At 34.6% G+C, this 17,713-nt stretch overlaps 1 protein-coding gene across 4 annotated transcripts in view; it reads left to right on the top strand.

Moving 5' to 3' along the window:
• The first annotated feature begins 647 nt into the window (after nucleotides 1-647).
• LOC128669353 (LIM domain only protein 3-like) overlaps nucleotides 648-17,713 on the top strand; it is a 42,989-nt gene continuing 25,923 nt past the window's right edge. For 2 of the 4 annotated variants that reach the window (XM_053744120.2, XM_053744117.2), the window contains exons 1-2: nucleotides 648-1,005; nucleotides 10,407-10,446. The gene's annotated coding sequence lies outside the window, so the exon portion shown is untranslated. Of the gene's footprint in view, nucleotides 1,006-10,406; nucleotides 10,447-11,298; nucleotides 11,387-17,713 lie in introns of all 4 variants that reach the window. The other 2 variants (XM_053744119.2, XM_053744118.2) reach the window with 2 other exon arrangements.

Below are 17,713 nucleotides of genomic sequence, written 5' to 3'. Positions count from 1 at the left end.
TCCTCTGGCGCGGGCGCGGGGGCAAGGGGTGGAATTGAATTTAGGCCGGAATCCAGTAGTAGGGTATTTGTGATATTTCTTACCTATGTAGCGCGGCGGGACGTGACGCTCTTGCCAATTACTTTTATTATCGATTTTATCTGATAGTTTTACACGCATGGTGCGTTTACATTTACTTAATATAATACAATATACTATAAATACAAAATAGATAAATACTTCCATTTATATAATCTTGGAATTGAAACTGCTAAAATATAAAAGAAGAATTCGTAATATAAAGTTTACCTTTATATGCAATTACGTGATCCAGTGCATTTAGTTCTATGTTCGTACTTTCTACAATTAATTTTCACTCTTAATACCTACTCATTATAAGTATGACTAGAATTACCATGAGCATATTTTCGGTCCCTTAAATACAAGTTGAGTAATAAGTATACTTAGTTACTGTACTTCTTATTTTATATTCTACCGAACCGTTTATATAAACGCAGCCTGCACCCCGTGTGAAGACGAAGCCTTAATTACACTTAAAAGCTGTTGTCAGAGTATACTTTTTCAATTAGAGTATTAAAGTGTTCCGACCCCGTCATTATATTAGAGTGTTGTTTCCACCCCGAGCGGGCGCCCTGTCCGCCGGGCGGCCGACAGCCGGCTCTCATTCCGACGCGGGACGTCCTCGCGAGCGTACGTGTTTCTAGTACAACTCCGAGCTACAAACTTTACTCGAGTTACTCGACTCAGCTAGACATCACGCTGTTTCCAACCTTAAATTAAGAAAATAAATTCATTTCTCCAACCACCCGCGAGACTAATCTGTCGCGGCGGTGCGTGCATTCTTTGTTTTGCCGTTTTTTCCGGAAGTGACTTACCGATAAATCGCACTTGGTGACAATTTGAGTGGACAACATTTGAGTGACTGTGCTATTGTTTTGTGTGATACAAACTGATGTTTTTGGAGTTATAATTGTTATTGGTTCTATCTCACGAAAATAATATAAGGTAAGTTGAATGTAAAAAATAGTTTTATGATATAGAGTAGATCTCTACATTGCAAGATTTTTATCCTCATTTTGTTTCGTAACTTGTTTTAATAAATTGCATTGATTTACGATAGATTTATATCATTGTTGTTGAAAACTTCAAACAAAAATAAGAATTTACTTAGTATGTAATTAGCTGAATTTTACTATTAAATATTCGAGATTGTAATTAAATATGCAAGTTTACATAACAATGACAATATATATAATAAAAATATAAACTATAAAGCGTAAATTAAAGATCTTATAGCTCATAAATTAATTATTACCAATGTCCACCAAACCGCTTTCTTAATATTTTTAATAAACGCATCAACAACATCTCACAAACAGGAAGTTTCACAAGTTTCAAACGAGAGTACGTGTAATCAATTAATGTCAGTTATGGTAATTAAATTACATGGTTACGTAGCCGCACGTAGCCGCTTTTTGCGTAGAGATCGTAGACAGTGCGTAGCGGCGCGCAGGAGAGGCTCAAATTGCGAGGCGGAAACAATAATGTAATCAGCATTACTATTGAAATGTAATCATCATTATTGTCTGTACATTATTAACGCGGATAATAAATTGTATTTCTTGTCTTATATACGCATTTTAACTATGTCGTGTATCGACTTGTATATATTTATTGCATGTATTATATTTTCGGCCGAAACACATTTTGAAAATGATTTTGTAATAATCTTTAGATGGGTTTATAATTTTTACAGTCAACCTCAAAAATTTACCCAAATTTATTGAAAATTAACCTCTATTGCCGCTATACAGAGAGGTCTATCAAATCTGTTTATTTAAGTTACTTAAATTAATCATAAAGGTTGTTTTTTGTACAAGTAAATAAATTAAATGAGTAATGTAGCACCTACGTATACTTTACTTACAATTATTTCCAGAATTATTTGTAAAAACCACATCAAAGAACACAGAATTAAAATGTGTCCTAAACTGATAAAAATATTCGTTAAATATTTCGTAAGTGTGATAAATTAATAAAATATGCAATTAGCACCAATGACTCATATAATATTAATGTTTATGCAACTTGTACCAATCACATGCAACTATATACAAAACTTGTTTTTAACAGCGCATGTTCATACCTACATGCTAAAACCGCTTACAAATTAATTAATAGTTATACCACTGTTGATTTAATTAATCGGCAAGTTAGAGGAAATTAAAACGCTTGTCAATTTCCTATCGGCATAAAAATCTTGAAACAAGTCAGCTATACAATCTAAGATTATTATTTTGATCAGTAAGAATGCTAATGATAAACATCGACTTTATCTAGTTACTTTACTTAACCCTTAAATGCGCAATGTTGTCTTAAGAGTATGTTAAGAGTTTAGTCTGCCATTTCCGGAAACGGACCAATACCAGTTGAACAAAATGTCATTTCTTTGCCCATTGCGTTCTATATTAATAGATAGTCAAATAAATTAAATTACTTCACGTTAATAATTTATTGGGTATCAGTTAAAAAATATTGAATGCAAAAAATTTATTAGTTATATTAATTTTGAATAGGTTGTTTTGTTGGTGGCTTTAAGAAGGAATTCTTTGGCATTCAATAGAATGGCTTGGAAAGACTTGGCAGAGGCCTTTGCCCGACAGTAGGATGAAAAGGTCAAAAAAGGTGGTTTAATATTGACGACTGTACTATCAAACTGTATACAAAAATATTTATAATTTAGTATAATATTTCCAATTATTTTCCTTATCGCGTGCGCAATTAAATACACGTGCAAGTGGCTATAAATTGCTGTATCATTTACCTCAGATGGTCTCAGCCTAACCCTTCACTGGCAATACTGGTATACCGCGACCGGCGGATTAGTCAGGTGTCGTATGCGCCCCCACGACCTCGCATACTGATGCGCCGCCGCCGCCGCCACGCCCGTCGCCTGTTATTTTAATTATTGTGTCTTAATTAAAGTTGGGTCGGGTCCCAGGGACACGCTTGTTCAATAAACGGGTTTGAAATCACGACACATCATATACTAAGCAATGAAGCCTGTCATGTCACTTTTAATTTCAACTTCAAAAAATTATTTACCTTTGACATGTTTTTGAATATCATGAATGAATAATGTATTCAATTCCTTAAAAAAATCTAATCATGAAAAAAATTACGAAGACATATTTTATTATCATATCTGCAAATGAATGTGTCATTTTTATCATACAAGTATTGCTACTGTATCAATTTAGCAATAATTAAATTTGTTGTTAATTAGGTGTGACTTATTTATTTACTTTTATCTTTCGATCATTCAACTTATAATATCAACAACAATTGTTTGGAGTTAATTAATTGCAATAAGCAATCAATAATATTTTCATATTAACCCTTCGATCTTGGAGATTCGGTTCAGATCGGACCGCGCAGGAATTGATACCTATCAATTCCTAATGAGTAAAAAAATGTATTTACCTTAATACAATTTTTAAATGGAAATGAATACAACTATAAATCGGGAATTTAATCGATCGATCACAACTGTCGCCTGAAATTACACGGAAAGCGACCTGGACAAGTGGCTATCTAGAAGAGACAACGTCAGAAAATGGGAAAAAGATAGTAAGACAAAGAGGAAGAATAATAATAAAAACTGAATGGGTTGTGGGATGTGGGTTATTGTTATGGTTTATGTACTTTGTTGACCAAAAAATTACTGAAGTGCTGGTGTGACATCTGTCAAACACAATTAGTTTGTGAGACTATACTATCAGTTAATCAAGATCCGCTGAGTTATACCGGCGAAATTGATGATTAGGATTAGTAGGCGTCTGAACTCCTCATTAGAGGCTTTGGATTACCAAAGCCTCTAATGAGGAGCCGGTGTTCATTTCTGAGAGTTTGCCATTAGGCAAACTCTCAGAAATGAACACCGGCGACATCTATTTACACCGAGCCTAGAAGCGCTTCTGCTATGTAACTTTCGAATAACGTGGACTAAATCGTGATTAATATTTATTATTGTAATCGCCTACATGAAAATATCTCATTTTTCTTTAATTTTTCTTTCGTGGGTCTACTGAAAAAAATGTCCATAGAAATAATAGTAGTACCTACCTTTGTACTTATTTTACATTTACACTGATAAGTTCAGTTTTGTAAGTAACTAAAGTAGTTTGGTATGTTCCTTTATAAGTAAAGGGACAAGGGGAAACTTTTCCGATCTGTAAAAAATTATAAGGGGACAAATCAGGGCGACAGTTTGGAATAATTCAAAATCTTACAGGTGGTACGCCTAAGGGCAGGCCGTAAAAAAGTTTGGACAGATGGGATTAATTCAAAAATCTTACAGGTTATAATGTACATGCAAAATTTTAGCTTATCTTACCCTTTCAGCTAAAGGGATATTTCCAGTCAAACTGAAAATTTATATTCGTATGTAAATCAGAACGCTATGCTATATTATTATGAGTTGGAGCTGATTTTATAATGAAGCCTTAGGTTCATCTTAAAAAATAATTAAACACGAGTAATTAGCATACAGAATACGAACGAAATAATTAACCCATTGTAAATGATTGTTGGAGTTCGAATAGGCTTCACATTGTGTCCCAATTATAATTGATTCCATTAACAAAGCTTCGCCCATAATTGAAAGTAGACAGTTTCAGCAAAAGGGAGGGTAAGGTAATTACAAGATCCAATTTAGAATTGCCAAGTCTACACTTTGCTGTTAGTTTCAAACAAAAGCTTAATTAATTAAGTCGAGAACAATTAAGTTCACTGCCGTAATATTCTCAGCAATTACGTGGAATTCGACGTATTTTGTAGTCGTCGGTAATTGCCGACGAGTCTCCAATCAGATTGTAACCGACGCTAATACTGCACACATCCATTAATTATACTCCGAGCACTAATTGGAAAATTTATTATTTAATTTATTAATACACAATACAAATTCTCGTAATTTTTAAAATGATGTTATAAATTTCCTGTTCTCTAATTATTCTCAGTGTCCGGAATGACCATTATCATTTCAGCTAATTAAATTAATACGTAACAAGATAATAAATTTAACTTTGCAACTTGTTTTTACCGTAATAGACATTTGTTATGAGATTGATATTTGGAGAGTTGCTAAGGATATAATTGCGGGTTACTTACATTAGTGTCGAGGTGCAGACTCAACCATTGCACAGTGTCGAGTTGGTTGGGTTTTGGCTGTCAATTTAAATGTATGGGCTGCAATAAATCAGGGTTGTCGTTAGGTGGCAGCAGGTAGACGCGGTGACGGCGTGTGTAACGAGACACATTTTGGCGTATCCTTCCAATTAGCGCGATGCGGGCGCGGCTACCGGGCCAGCGCCGGCCACGACACCAGCCCGCCGCACGCCCCGCCGCCCGCTCCGCCACCGCGCGAGCTCGTTACGCTGCCGCCTCGTTAGGGGAATTGTTTGTTCGAGTATGTAAAAATGTGTTTATTTGCACGTACGCTCCGGGGTAAAAAATATATGAAAAGACCCTTTTAAGACTTTTAATGATTTCCCGGCAAAGGGAAATTGGGTTAGTTATTTTCCCCGGGGTTGCCCCTCGTTAAGTTTTAATGGGGTAGCTAGCTACGACGTAATCAAACGTACTTATTTAAGTTAACGACGTTTACCAAGTCTGTGTACTTTGTTGTCAATACAAGCTATCTAAGAGCTAAAATTTTCTGTTTATTAACGAAATAATAAAATGATATTAATGTGTTGCTTGTAATGTTAACTTTTCAAAAGCTATACGATTTAGAAAGATCTCAAACTTTCTAAAACATACAACGACCGTAAAAAATGCACATAGGTACGTGGAAACAGGGTCTTCCGGTGTGCTTTGGAGCGTCCTAGGTCCCCATATAGGTACATCGCCTAATTAATTTCCAGTAAAATGTCGACATCGCTTGTTTTTGCCAGGAACTCGGCTCATTAGAGCGACGAGGCATGTTGATTACATTTTGCAGCGCTTATTAGCGCAAACTCTCATTAGGGGCCACTATTGTTGTAATTAAACAAGAAACAACAACGGTACAGTCCAGTAAGCGCGGCGTGAGCTGAAATCGACTTTATCTCGTCGTGATAAGGTGTACCGGGTTCTCGGATTGCTAGATGGCGATTATATTGTGCGAATTTAATTAACAACTCAATAGTTACACAGTAGAGGCATAGAACGAAGGGGAGTTCTTGCGGTGTCTGACATGATTCCATTGTTAGAGGCGATGCAAAAAACCGGAGGTTTGTTTAGAAGTGGTTTACGCAATTACGAGGTTAGGTACTCCGTCGTCAGTACGGGTACGTCGACGATGTCGGCGGCGGGAGTTTAATTGGACACCCCGAGGGGCGCGGGCGCTCAGCCACCTCCTAACACTTCTAATTGGCTTGCCAACACTAACAACAGCTTCCCTATAAAATGTATATTCGTCGTCATTACTTATAATAGGCCCGAATCCTCGAGAACACCTGCTCTATACAGATTTCATTACCGTATTCTATACCAGACTTATATTATAGTTGGTTAAATATTATCCCATCTAAAATGAAACTCTTTTTAATACTGATCTCCCTTTGCGAATTGTAGTTATTTTACTTTGTGTCGATCCGGTTCTTTTTCTATCCTGGACGGACATCCGAGCTGGTTGTCCTGACTTGTTCTATTCACGATAAAAGACTTGCAATTTGAATGACTTCTTTTACATGGGCTTAAAGTAGCTGTTCTATAGAATCAACATGCAGGTTTTTTGAATTGCCAGATTTTCACTATTCTTTTTTGTGAATGTGATGTATAGGTACGAATAGAAACAGACGTTGATTCTCTCTTTTTGTTTACCAATCAAAACGTACTTAAAAGAAAGACGATTCATAGATTAACAAAACGAAAAAAAAATGTACGATGATACAAATTCACATAATACTCCAGTTGTGGAGATTTATCTTCGTCATTTCGTTTATATTTATTGTGATTTTGGTAAAGACCTATAAGACCATCACGCATGATATGTATAGCTACCATCGAGCATAGGGGAATGACAATGTTATTACGTGTGTCCCTCCTGGTCACAATTAGTAACGCCTTGGAGATGATCATTTTAAATTAGAAAATAGTATATGTAGATATCTAATCTTTACATAATTTAAGTTTATACTAGTTTAAGCAAAAACATGACTATGTAGTAATGAGCAAAAACAATTCGCCATATCAAAAGGGTTAACGCACGTCACTGGCGTGTTATCGCTGTTTATTACATTATAGCCGTTTATAGCTAAATCATTAGGCAGTAATTGGGAGCATCGTTAATTATCCAATTAAGAAAAAATATCGTTTACATTCGAGTCTGGTGATTTGATTTGATTGCTATAATGCGCCTGATTGCCATCGCACGCACCACGGGCGTGCGTATTTGTGCAATAATGATTATAACATCGTAAAACTTAAAAAAATATTTTAGCCATTCATTTATTTTAGCCATCATATGATAAATTACCTATTACATAAATAATAGTTAGAATAGAACATAATATAGCATTGTTTGCATATGAAATTACCATAATCATCAAACATCTAGGTTAAATTTCTCTTAAAGTAACATGATAGTTTGTTCATGATATTTCACGTGAACCTGAACTAATCTGAATTGAATTGAATTGTTTAATTAGTTAGACACCTTTATGTTCGTAATATATTATAATTTTGTACTTAACTTGAGAAAATAATAAATGTTCTTTCTAAATGTAAATAAATATTCCTAAAATGTTATTTTGTGAAGGGACCTAGTGTTTATAATACAGGCTCGGCCTAGTTTAAACACTAGTGTGATGGACTCAACCAATAATTATGTGATTACGATTACCTAAATACATTATTACTGTACCTAATTAGACGTAAGTCCAAATATGTATGTTTTTTATGAAATAAATAAATTATTATTATTATTATTATTTTATTTGTCTCTCCTTTTGGGATTCACGGCACATAGTCCGGTCCTTTGAGAGGCTTGCGTGGGGATATGGATCCAACACGTAGAGGCCCTTTGGAGAATTTTGATGTTGTGTAGGTCTCCCGCCAAGACCCACTCCCGGATATACCAATGAAATGATATGCCCATGAGCAGGTCTCGGCGGGAGTGTGAACTATTGCAGAATAATGGATAGAAGTACTGGTCTATAGAATGAAATTTGGATGGACTGAGAATGGGCTATTGCAAAGAGTGCGGTCACCTGCCATAATCATGATAACTGACTATTCAGTGGCAGGTGGTGACTCGCCGCTCACTAGATGGGCCCCTCAAATCAGTCGCCGTGATTGGCGACAAAGGGGCAACATTGACGTGGGCGGCTAAGGGTGTAGAGAGGTGAGTCTGCGGGGCGCGAAATCGTGGTGATCCAGTCAGACACCCCCGGCGTTATGACATTTTACACTTCCACCCTTCGAGCATATAGCTCTCGCGACTCCACTCTGGCCGGCCGATGAAGGCAAGCCAGAGGTAGGGGTCCTGTTACCTCTCGGTTTCCACTCCGACCTTGGGGAAGGAAGGTGGAGGTGAGGAACAGGGGCCTCCCCTGGGAGCACTCAGGTCCGTGGGGTCGCTACTCCCCAACAGCTCGCCACAAGCTGCCCTGCGGGCATTTATTATTATTATAAAATCTTTTCTTTTTTAATTGACATTCACGTGATAGATAAACCTGTTATTGAATATGTAACATTAATTGTATCTGCTTCATATTTGATATAATATGTACACTCATGTGTGTATTTGTTTATATGTACCTATGTGATTATTATTAGATATTTTCTCTTAGATATTTCTGACAATTAAAACAAATTTCAAACAAATGAAATTTCACAACTCTTATATGGAAAATCTTAGTCTATGGTATAGGCGCGAGAGTGGATAGACTGGCTAGCACGCTGGACGCGTCATTCCCGCGACCGGTCATGACAAGCTAGTTCATTTCCGTGTTTCAATTATGTTTTCATATTTATAACCTTCATATAAGAATCTATTTTTAAAGAAAATGATTTAATTTCATATTTTATTTATTACGCTTATGGAGAAAATATTTGTTTTTTGTAAGGAACCAGTGGACAATAAAGCCAATCCAATGTTGCGTGATTCTTATTTGTTGGAAGCAAACTGCCAAGCACTTAAAATGCCGGCAATGCATTAGCCCTTAAGTGTTACTGAAGTGCTTGATGCCTTCTGCCCATTTACTCACTCGATACTGTAAAAACAAAGTTACACACCACGAACGAAATAACACAATAATGCTGTATTATGAGAATCAGTTTTCTTATATGTGACTAACATGGCTAATATTATTATTCCTGTTTCGTTTACAGTTGGGAATTTGAAAATTCTGGCGTAAAGTAATTAGTAAGTAAGCCCTACGAAAACAGAAGCTTCTTTTTCTTATAAACATATTATTATAACTGTTTATCCAATAATAATATTTTTTTCGCTTTGATAATTTCTAGTAACCGATTTCGAAAAACAAAGACTATTTTCATCTGAATGTTATTTTTCATAACTCCTACGAAAACGGAACTTATTTCTAATTTAGTAACCAGGTATGATATGGGAATTCATTTGGTGTAAATAAATTAAAGATGAATAGAAAAGAGCGTTTTATAATCCGCCTACCGTGCGGTCTCTATGGACGGGTGTGAATTGGTGCTCTTAGTTTTTCCGAGTTCCGTCGGGCGCGGGTTCGCTCGTGCGCCACGCCTCAACGCTTTTCAACCGTTTACCCAATTAACCCGACCCTGCTGCCACTGTTTATTATTTCTGCACAGGCTTTCAATTAAACATCGCTTACAAATATGACTTTGTGACTTCGTAAAAAGCAATTGCCAGCTCATAAAAACGAATGTCGCCCCGTGGTAATTTAACAGAATCAAAATTATTTTTTTATTCATAAATAAACATGAGTACGATAATTGGTGATTTAATTTGCCTACCACCTTGAAATATAGTAGGTTGCGAAGTTGTCACCGTTTTAAAATGCGGTACTGTAATGTAACATGACGTGGTTTTATAATTGGAGGGGTGCGAGGGGCGCGGTGGCGCGGCGGGTTGAGGCCGTTGAATTGCGAACAGAGGCGAAGAGAGCAACAATTAGGGTAGGTCACGGACTCACGACACTCAATGTAGGCCGTGTTCACATTACTGTCTCAATTTGATCGATTTTCACTCTCTGCCTTTGAAAGTCGTATAGCATAAATGAACATCACAGAAAAAAATACGTTTTACGAGTAGATTCAGATTTATTTATTGCAAGTCACAAGTTTGAAGTTGTTACATAAATGGATAAGTACATATACATTATATAAATAAAAAAAGTAAGTATACTTTTTTAATCTTATTACAGGTGGTGATTTGCAAAACTCTAACGAGCTTGCTATAAATTGGTGAGTTTACATTATACGTAAAAATTTCGTTATAGTAAAAAACGGATTAATTTTATAAAATCATATTTATTTAATTTTAATTTTATATGTCGGATATTTTGTATTATTTGTTTTATACTTAGTTATATAGTAAGAAAACGGTATAGTAAGTAAAATATTAATGCATAACTTCATGTACTTGTTAATATTTATTTATGAAAAACTCTTATCTACATGACATGGTCACATGACAACCGCGCTATACTAAGCCGCGCTTCAATAAAAACAAAAATATTTTTTACAACAAGCTTATCATTTCAATCGTAGTCGTCGAGGGAGATTTAATTTTAATGTGTCAATTATTTTTTCGAGAATCACGGTCTAGCTGACATCATATTGTGATTTGCTGATTGTCTGCACTGCAAGTCGTGCGCCTGGTGATGCGGGGTGTACGAACCCTAATCAATCTTCCTGATAGCAATCACCGCGGTTCACTAATGCGACAACTGTTTATTTAACATTAATTTCGGTAATCACACCACGCATGTGGGGCTAGACGACCAAAGAAATACGAGACATATTTTTCCAATAAGACACTTTTTTACTAATTTGATATTAGCTTTCCATAAAATTATAAAATAACTAAACTTTTAGTTAAATGCATTTGAAATATTTTTATACTTTAATAATGTATTTGATAATTGGCAAACTATGGAAAATCAGTCAGTTGGGAGTTAAATAAAATCCTAATTATAATAATAACTTATTGAGTTATTTATTTAAACTTTATTGCATAACATAAAAATAACCCTCAATTATAAATTTTCTTTTAAAAATGTTACATTGAATATTTTTTATTTTTCTAAATTCCAGACACAAATAAATATGAAAGAATGCTGTACCTCTTCTGGCACCCCTTAGAAAGTGGTTTCGCGTGGGGACTGCTCTCGTGCGATAGCGGGTAATCATTGCTATCAGCTGATCGGCGGCACCATGCTATGGGGGAAAAATCCCTCACAACAAATCATAACCATGAGGGGGTATTGTGTAACTTACCTATATCATGTTAGTTAAACAAGAATGATTGGGTGAGACTATATATCGATCGATACTAGTATGACTTGTGTTTTTCCTTTATTGTCACATCAGTATGATCTAGAAGATCTTCATTTAGCATTACATACATACTGATATTTCTATAGTTGCTCGGAAAACAAAACAACCTCGACTTTCCCATCGATATTTCTTATCGATCGGTTACACATAAAGTAACGTAATAATTACGACATGAGACAGGATTTAATAAAGGGAAGTGAATGGAAAACTTTCCGACGTTCTGTGTAAACTTTGCAAATTTATGATACAATACTTTCTTATTAAAGTCAAAGGCAGCCTTATGTTTTGAGTGACAAATCCAATTTTATTCTCGACTGCCCCTCTCGGCCCGCGCCCCGCGGACCGATCAGACCTTATCCAAATTGGATCTTGAATAATAAAGAATCGGGGCGATTGGATTTTATTCCTTAAATTCAATTAGCACACGAGGGTCGTATGTGTGACTGCAGACGAAAGATAGAGGTACATTATCGTATTAAAAGGGATCGTAAGGGTTTATTTGGTCGGATAGAAGAAAGTGCTTACTTTTAACCCGGGAAAACTTACCGCGACATCCTTTCTAATCCGGTAAGGTTTAAATTATTTTAGAGACCATTCGAAATATTCCATTCTAAGATATTTCGAGATATGTTTTAAGTATGGGATTACAACTAAATAGATATCTACACTTTCATTAATTTCTAAGTGTTATGCTGTCACTTATCATTATCCAGGAAGTTGACAGAAAATCATTTTACCGATAACTAAGGGTAGTTTGCACCGTCAACGTTGTCGTTAACTTTATCGTGCGCAGAAAAATGCAAAGTACGCCATAATATGTCTAAACGTCAGCGGTGTGCCAGTTAAAATCGACATCAAATATGACGGTGCAACTCACCCTAAGTCAATGACAGGGTGATACCAATTCCAAATAATTACATCGCTGTGAGTTTTTAATTAATTTATTTAGTCAGTATTATCAATGTATTATCAATCTTAGTATTGAATGATTTTCGAATTTTAACTTCCCCACTATTTCACAATCAAGGGAAACTGGCATTATGCATTGTTGTTTTTATGTCCGCATTAGATAGACCTCAGGTTAACATGAATAATTAAGTTACCTATCTAGTTAACACTTTTAGACCCCTTTGAAAAACATTAATGCTAAATAGGCAGCAAGTGATTTAAAATTAAATTTGTGAGTGAAAAAACAACTTATTGTATAGGATTTTCTACGAAATATTTTTTCCTTATTTTATTACTCATATAAGCTCATTACAGCTATGTAAATATACACCTACTTTTAAACTATCACTTTAAATGTAAAGTAAATTATGTCGAAAAAAATAAATATTGATATTTTATTCATTTTGCAGTTGTATAAATAAATTAATTACAATTATAATACAATGTAACTTATATAAACTGTATATACAATTTTTATTGCTCATTTGATATTAATGGTCTATTAAAATCGTGAATTAAATATTTAATAGCCACATATTATTTTATTAGTCATATAACAACAAAGTATGGGGTTAATTAGTGGTGACGTGGTATTACAAATGAGTTACGTAAGTATTTTAATTTAAGAATATTTATAAAAAATGAAAAGTATGTTTTATTATTTATAAGCAGTAAAGTGTGTAAGCACGGCGTGACAAGCAGAGTCGAGACGCTCAAGTATTGACTTAATTTCGAATAAATTGCAGCATTAATATTAACGAAGCATTTAATTCGTTACGCACCGACGTAAGGCATAATCTTGATTGCATTATTAACCTGACTCTTTGATATTTAAATGTTTCGCTCGTAAACGTAACTTTAATCGTGAAAAGTTATTAAGCTACTATGAAAGGATTATTTATCATTTAATCCTATACTAAATGTTATAAAAGTTCTTGGAGAATTCCGCTGTTTATAAATAATGTAACAAATGGTAAGACGAGCAATTTATATTTAATGTTCACTTCGCTAGACTTGTGTAGAATTTTGTTATTAAGTATTGATAATTTATATAAATTACTATTTTAAATTCAGTATAAATTTAATAAAAATAGTATTGGATGATAACATTACATCAACAAAAAAAAATACTAGTGATGACATAGATTTCTAAATAATATTTACATACAGACATAATATAATAATTTGATTGACTAATTTATTGGAAGTTATGATGATGAGACGACTGCATGCCTAATAGCTCAATATGAAATCGAATTTATGAAGTTGACACTATACAGCAACAAAACAATACAGCAATAAATAAGATATTTTACTGATACGAAATTGAGCAATAATTACAATGAGATAATGCAACAGTGTAGTCTATTAATGTAAAAGTTGTCGCATGGCTCGTCTCCGCCATTAGTGGATGTATTAATAAAATAAATTGCGATATTATCGTTGGCGCGTTTGACACAAACATCGAAATCTACTTAAAGTAATGGAAACGATTTAATGCAGCAGAATCAGGCCGCCGATAACACGAGTTTCGTCGCCGGTATATTGTTAAGGGGCGAGAACAATATTTTTCTAGTATATTGTGGTCCGATTTTTTGGTTGAGTTAAAACAATGAAAATATATATGAATGTATGTATAATTATGTATAAAACCAGAGAGCAGAGAACAAAGAAGAACATTTGACTATTGTCAAATATATTTATAATAACGCGCTTTCAAAAATATAGGGGCAACTAGCTATAAAGATTGCAAGGAATTCTAGGGTGGAACAACAAAAATTAAATTAAATTTAGTAGGTCGTATTTAAATATCAATTCGAAGAAAATGTTGTGCTTCCTCTTAAGTAATCAGTGATATTCATAATTTAATAAATCGTCTTCGTACCGACATATGGAGCGTTCAAATGCAATCTTAAATTCGATTTAGATTAATTTCATAGTCACGCGCTCGCTAATGGAATACAAAAGTTACTAAGTGGCTTATCTCTCCAGCCCACGTTCAATTAAAGTGCAAATAATGCTGGAGTTTATTTAACCTTTACTTCATAGAGTTAGATTAATTGTAGAGGTGTTGCAGAGCGAGCCTATCATTACTACTTTGAGCATTTTTGCATAATAGTAATTATATACCTATATAATTACTATTATGTTAGTAATTATATACCTATATAATTACTATTATGTTTTACATTCACACTAAATTATACTGACATAGTTCTTAAATATGAAGAAAACAAATATAATTTACATATATCCATTTTATATAAATTGCTATTGATTATACAGTAACAATGAATACTAAAATTAATGATTGGAAAACATATATTGCTAATTTTATACTCTCAACTAAGACTTACTATTTATTTTCTCGATCTATGTTAAGTGAGGTTAATCTAAACTTTACTTCTTTGAGTCGCAAACAAGCTATGATTGTTAAATGTTACGAGAACTCCGGCCGAGTCGGCCATAAATATGTACCCATAAAATATATTTTATTGCACGGTAATTATTATCTAAATGTTTATTAAAAGGTTAAATTTAATTAACTTTACAATTACGATAACTACTTGATAGGTTGGGTTACTATGCAATAATAGTAAATATATTATGTGACGTTGCATGGGCAAAGGTACCTAAAAGATTTGCGTTACGCATATTTTAAATGATATAACTAAACATGTACAGTGACACACACACCTCCATACCATTGGGCAAGTACCTTTGGAACGTCATTCATATACTGATATATATCGCAAATGTTAATATAATAGCGAAATTTTACCTAGTTTTATCAACGAACTAAATAAGGGAGCATCAAGTTTCACCGGCTAATTAACTGACCGATAGAAGGAGAATCACCAATAATGTAGTATGATATCTCATCCTACTCCATACTGTACTAATCAACGGCGAGTTTTAAGCGGTTAAAATTGTCGAGGGCTTATGACTAATACTTACACTATATATATAAAAAATCAGTGATAAAGTCCTAATTACTTAATTTGACGCAACGTAGCTTCTAATTGAAACCGCGTGCTCATACAACTAGCTCGGTTTTTGTTCAGGAGTTAAGGTTATCATTAATTGTGGTGAAAAAAACTATAAGACACGAAGTTCACATTAAAATTTAATGTAGAACCATGATTATAAAAAAGTTACCATTTTTAGTTGATCGAAATAAAACACGAATTTATTTTGTTGTAATTAGTTTCGTTATTAGGTTTTTTACTTACATATTCACTTTGGTTTCGCTGGAAGATTTTAGACATAGAGAGAAAATACGTGAATACATAAAGAGACTATGTTTTTTATGATGTACTTTTCCCCGGAAAGCCTTACGGTTCATAACACAATTTATAAGACGTCTAGATTAAAATGTAAATATTGTTCAGAATCTAGAGCCAGAAAAATATATCAAAGTGTACCTGACACTGGTAGTAAAACGATATTTTAATGCTCTACGAATTAAATTCTCGCTTGGCGGTATCAATGTGAATCTTGGCATGGATTTTATGTTTGTTTCGTATCTTACTGTTAGCAGATATTCTTGTGTCAAAAATGATAAATTGAATTCAAAATGACTACAAAATATTATTATGAGATCCCAGCATGTAGGATTTTCGTGTTTAATAAAAATATTTAAACTAGGTCAAATCGAATAATATACATACATATGACTAATAATGAAGAGCCAGATTTTAATAATTACAATATCAATGTTGAATCTAAATTTGTTATGTTATTCTAAAGTAATGAAAAGTGTATCTAAATTTCAAAGATAAGATAAAATAACTTGTTGATTAGTTAATTAAAAAAACTTGTCATTACATTAACATTATCATATATGTAAAGATTTGAATTGGAATTTGGTTCAATTAATATTTAAAAGTTGTATCATCTTGTCTGTGTGATTTGATTTTAATAGGATTTCATAGGTATATTTTTATATACAAAAAGCATCTGATATGATACGAGATAAGTTGGTAAGTAGTTATATTTCCTTAATCACTAATCTAAATCTGTTAGTATAAATCCCAAGTCTTAGTATAAATCCTCAACAAATTTGCCCGTTGGTTGATCGCACACAATATAAAGTGCATTGGGATCTCTCTTTAAATTGACTGTCCATCAAATCTCCCCCATGTGATGCGAGCGCCCTCTCTGCGTCTACTGGTCACTCAGTACTCGCGTGATGTTACTTAATTAAACTTTAGCTTAAGGGAAATATAATTTCCGGACTAGCTCCAAGGGATCGTGTTACTCATATTTTTATTTACTAAACCCCTCAATTTCTGACACAACTTTTGTTTTCTCGTCGTGCTTATTTCTGATCAATTGATGAAATTAACGAGACTATTTAACTAACAAAGTAATAATTTTACAAGTAATGGTTTAGTTCTATATTTACGTCAGGCTAATAAATGTTTGACAGGGAAAAAACGCATAATTTTTCCTTTGTCCCGAATATCAAAGAAAGTGTTGAGTGGCGTAGCTGCACTGGCGTAGCGGCTACGAGAGCGAGCGTAGCGGGAGCGGATAATGCGAGTATTGTGACGCGGTGGCGTGCGGCGCAACCTTAAAAGCAATATCCGGCGCCGCGCGCGCCGCCCGGAAATGAACCGGAAACAGCGGTGTATTAAGCCGCAGGTACCAGCCCTTCAATTTATAAACGCTTGCGGGTGCACTCCAGTCTTCGCCTCAACGATTGCCAAGCTACTCAGATATCCGGCACGGTTAATTTGTAACTCACGCTTATTACATTCTCGCACAACGCCAACTTTCAATCCCGAAAGAAATACGTCAGTATAAATGGAAACAGAAAAAGTAAAGAGATTTATTCACAACACAGCAAAGTGGACAATATCTAAAATTACATTCTCTCACCCTGAACTAACAGTGAAATGAAATAAAGTCCGCAAACAAAAGTTTGCAAATCCAATATGATTTGGCGCGTCGGTAAACATCGGCAGCATCCCGGTGATATCGCGTACGAATAACATTAAACTTTGTATGGATTGAATGTAGAAAACCAATTTCGGTGCTCGGCGAGTGCGAGCCGGCGGGATGAGGGTGTCAGAGCGCTTTGACAGCTCTCTGATTGAAAAATATGGAAGGCTGTTTATGGAGCAAGTGAACTCGCGTGCACGCCCCGCCATACGTATGCCCCATTGCTGCGCCATGCTGCCCGCTGCGTTGTCCGCGCTGCGCTCATCTTTACAGATGT

The sequence above is a fragment of the Plodia interpunctella genome, chromosome 4, assembly GCF_027563975.2.
Source record: "Plodia interpunctella isolate USDA-ARS_2022_Savannah chromosome 4, ilPloInte3.2, whole genome shotgun sequence".
In the NCBI taxonomy this organism is placed as follows: Eukaryota; Metazoa; Arthropoda; class Insecta; order Lepidoptera; family Pyralidae; genus Plodia; species Plodia interpunctella.
The sequence above is the reverse complement of the archived record's forward strand: the minus strand, read 5'-3'. Positions and strand labels throughout refer to the sequence as shown.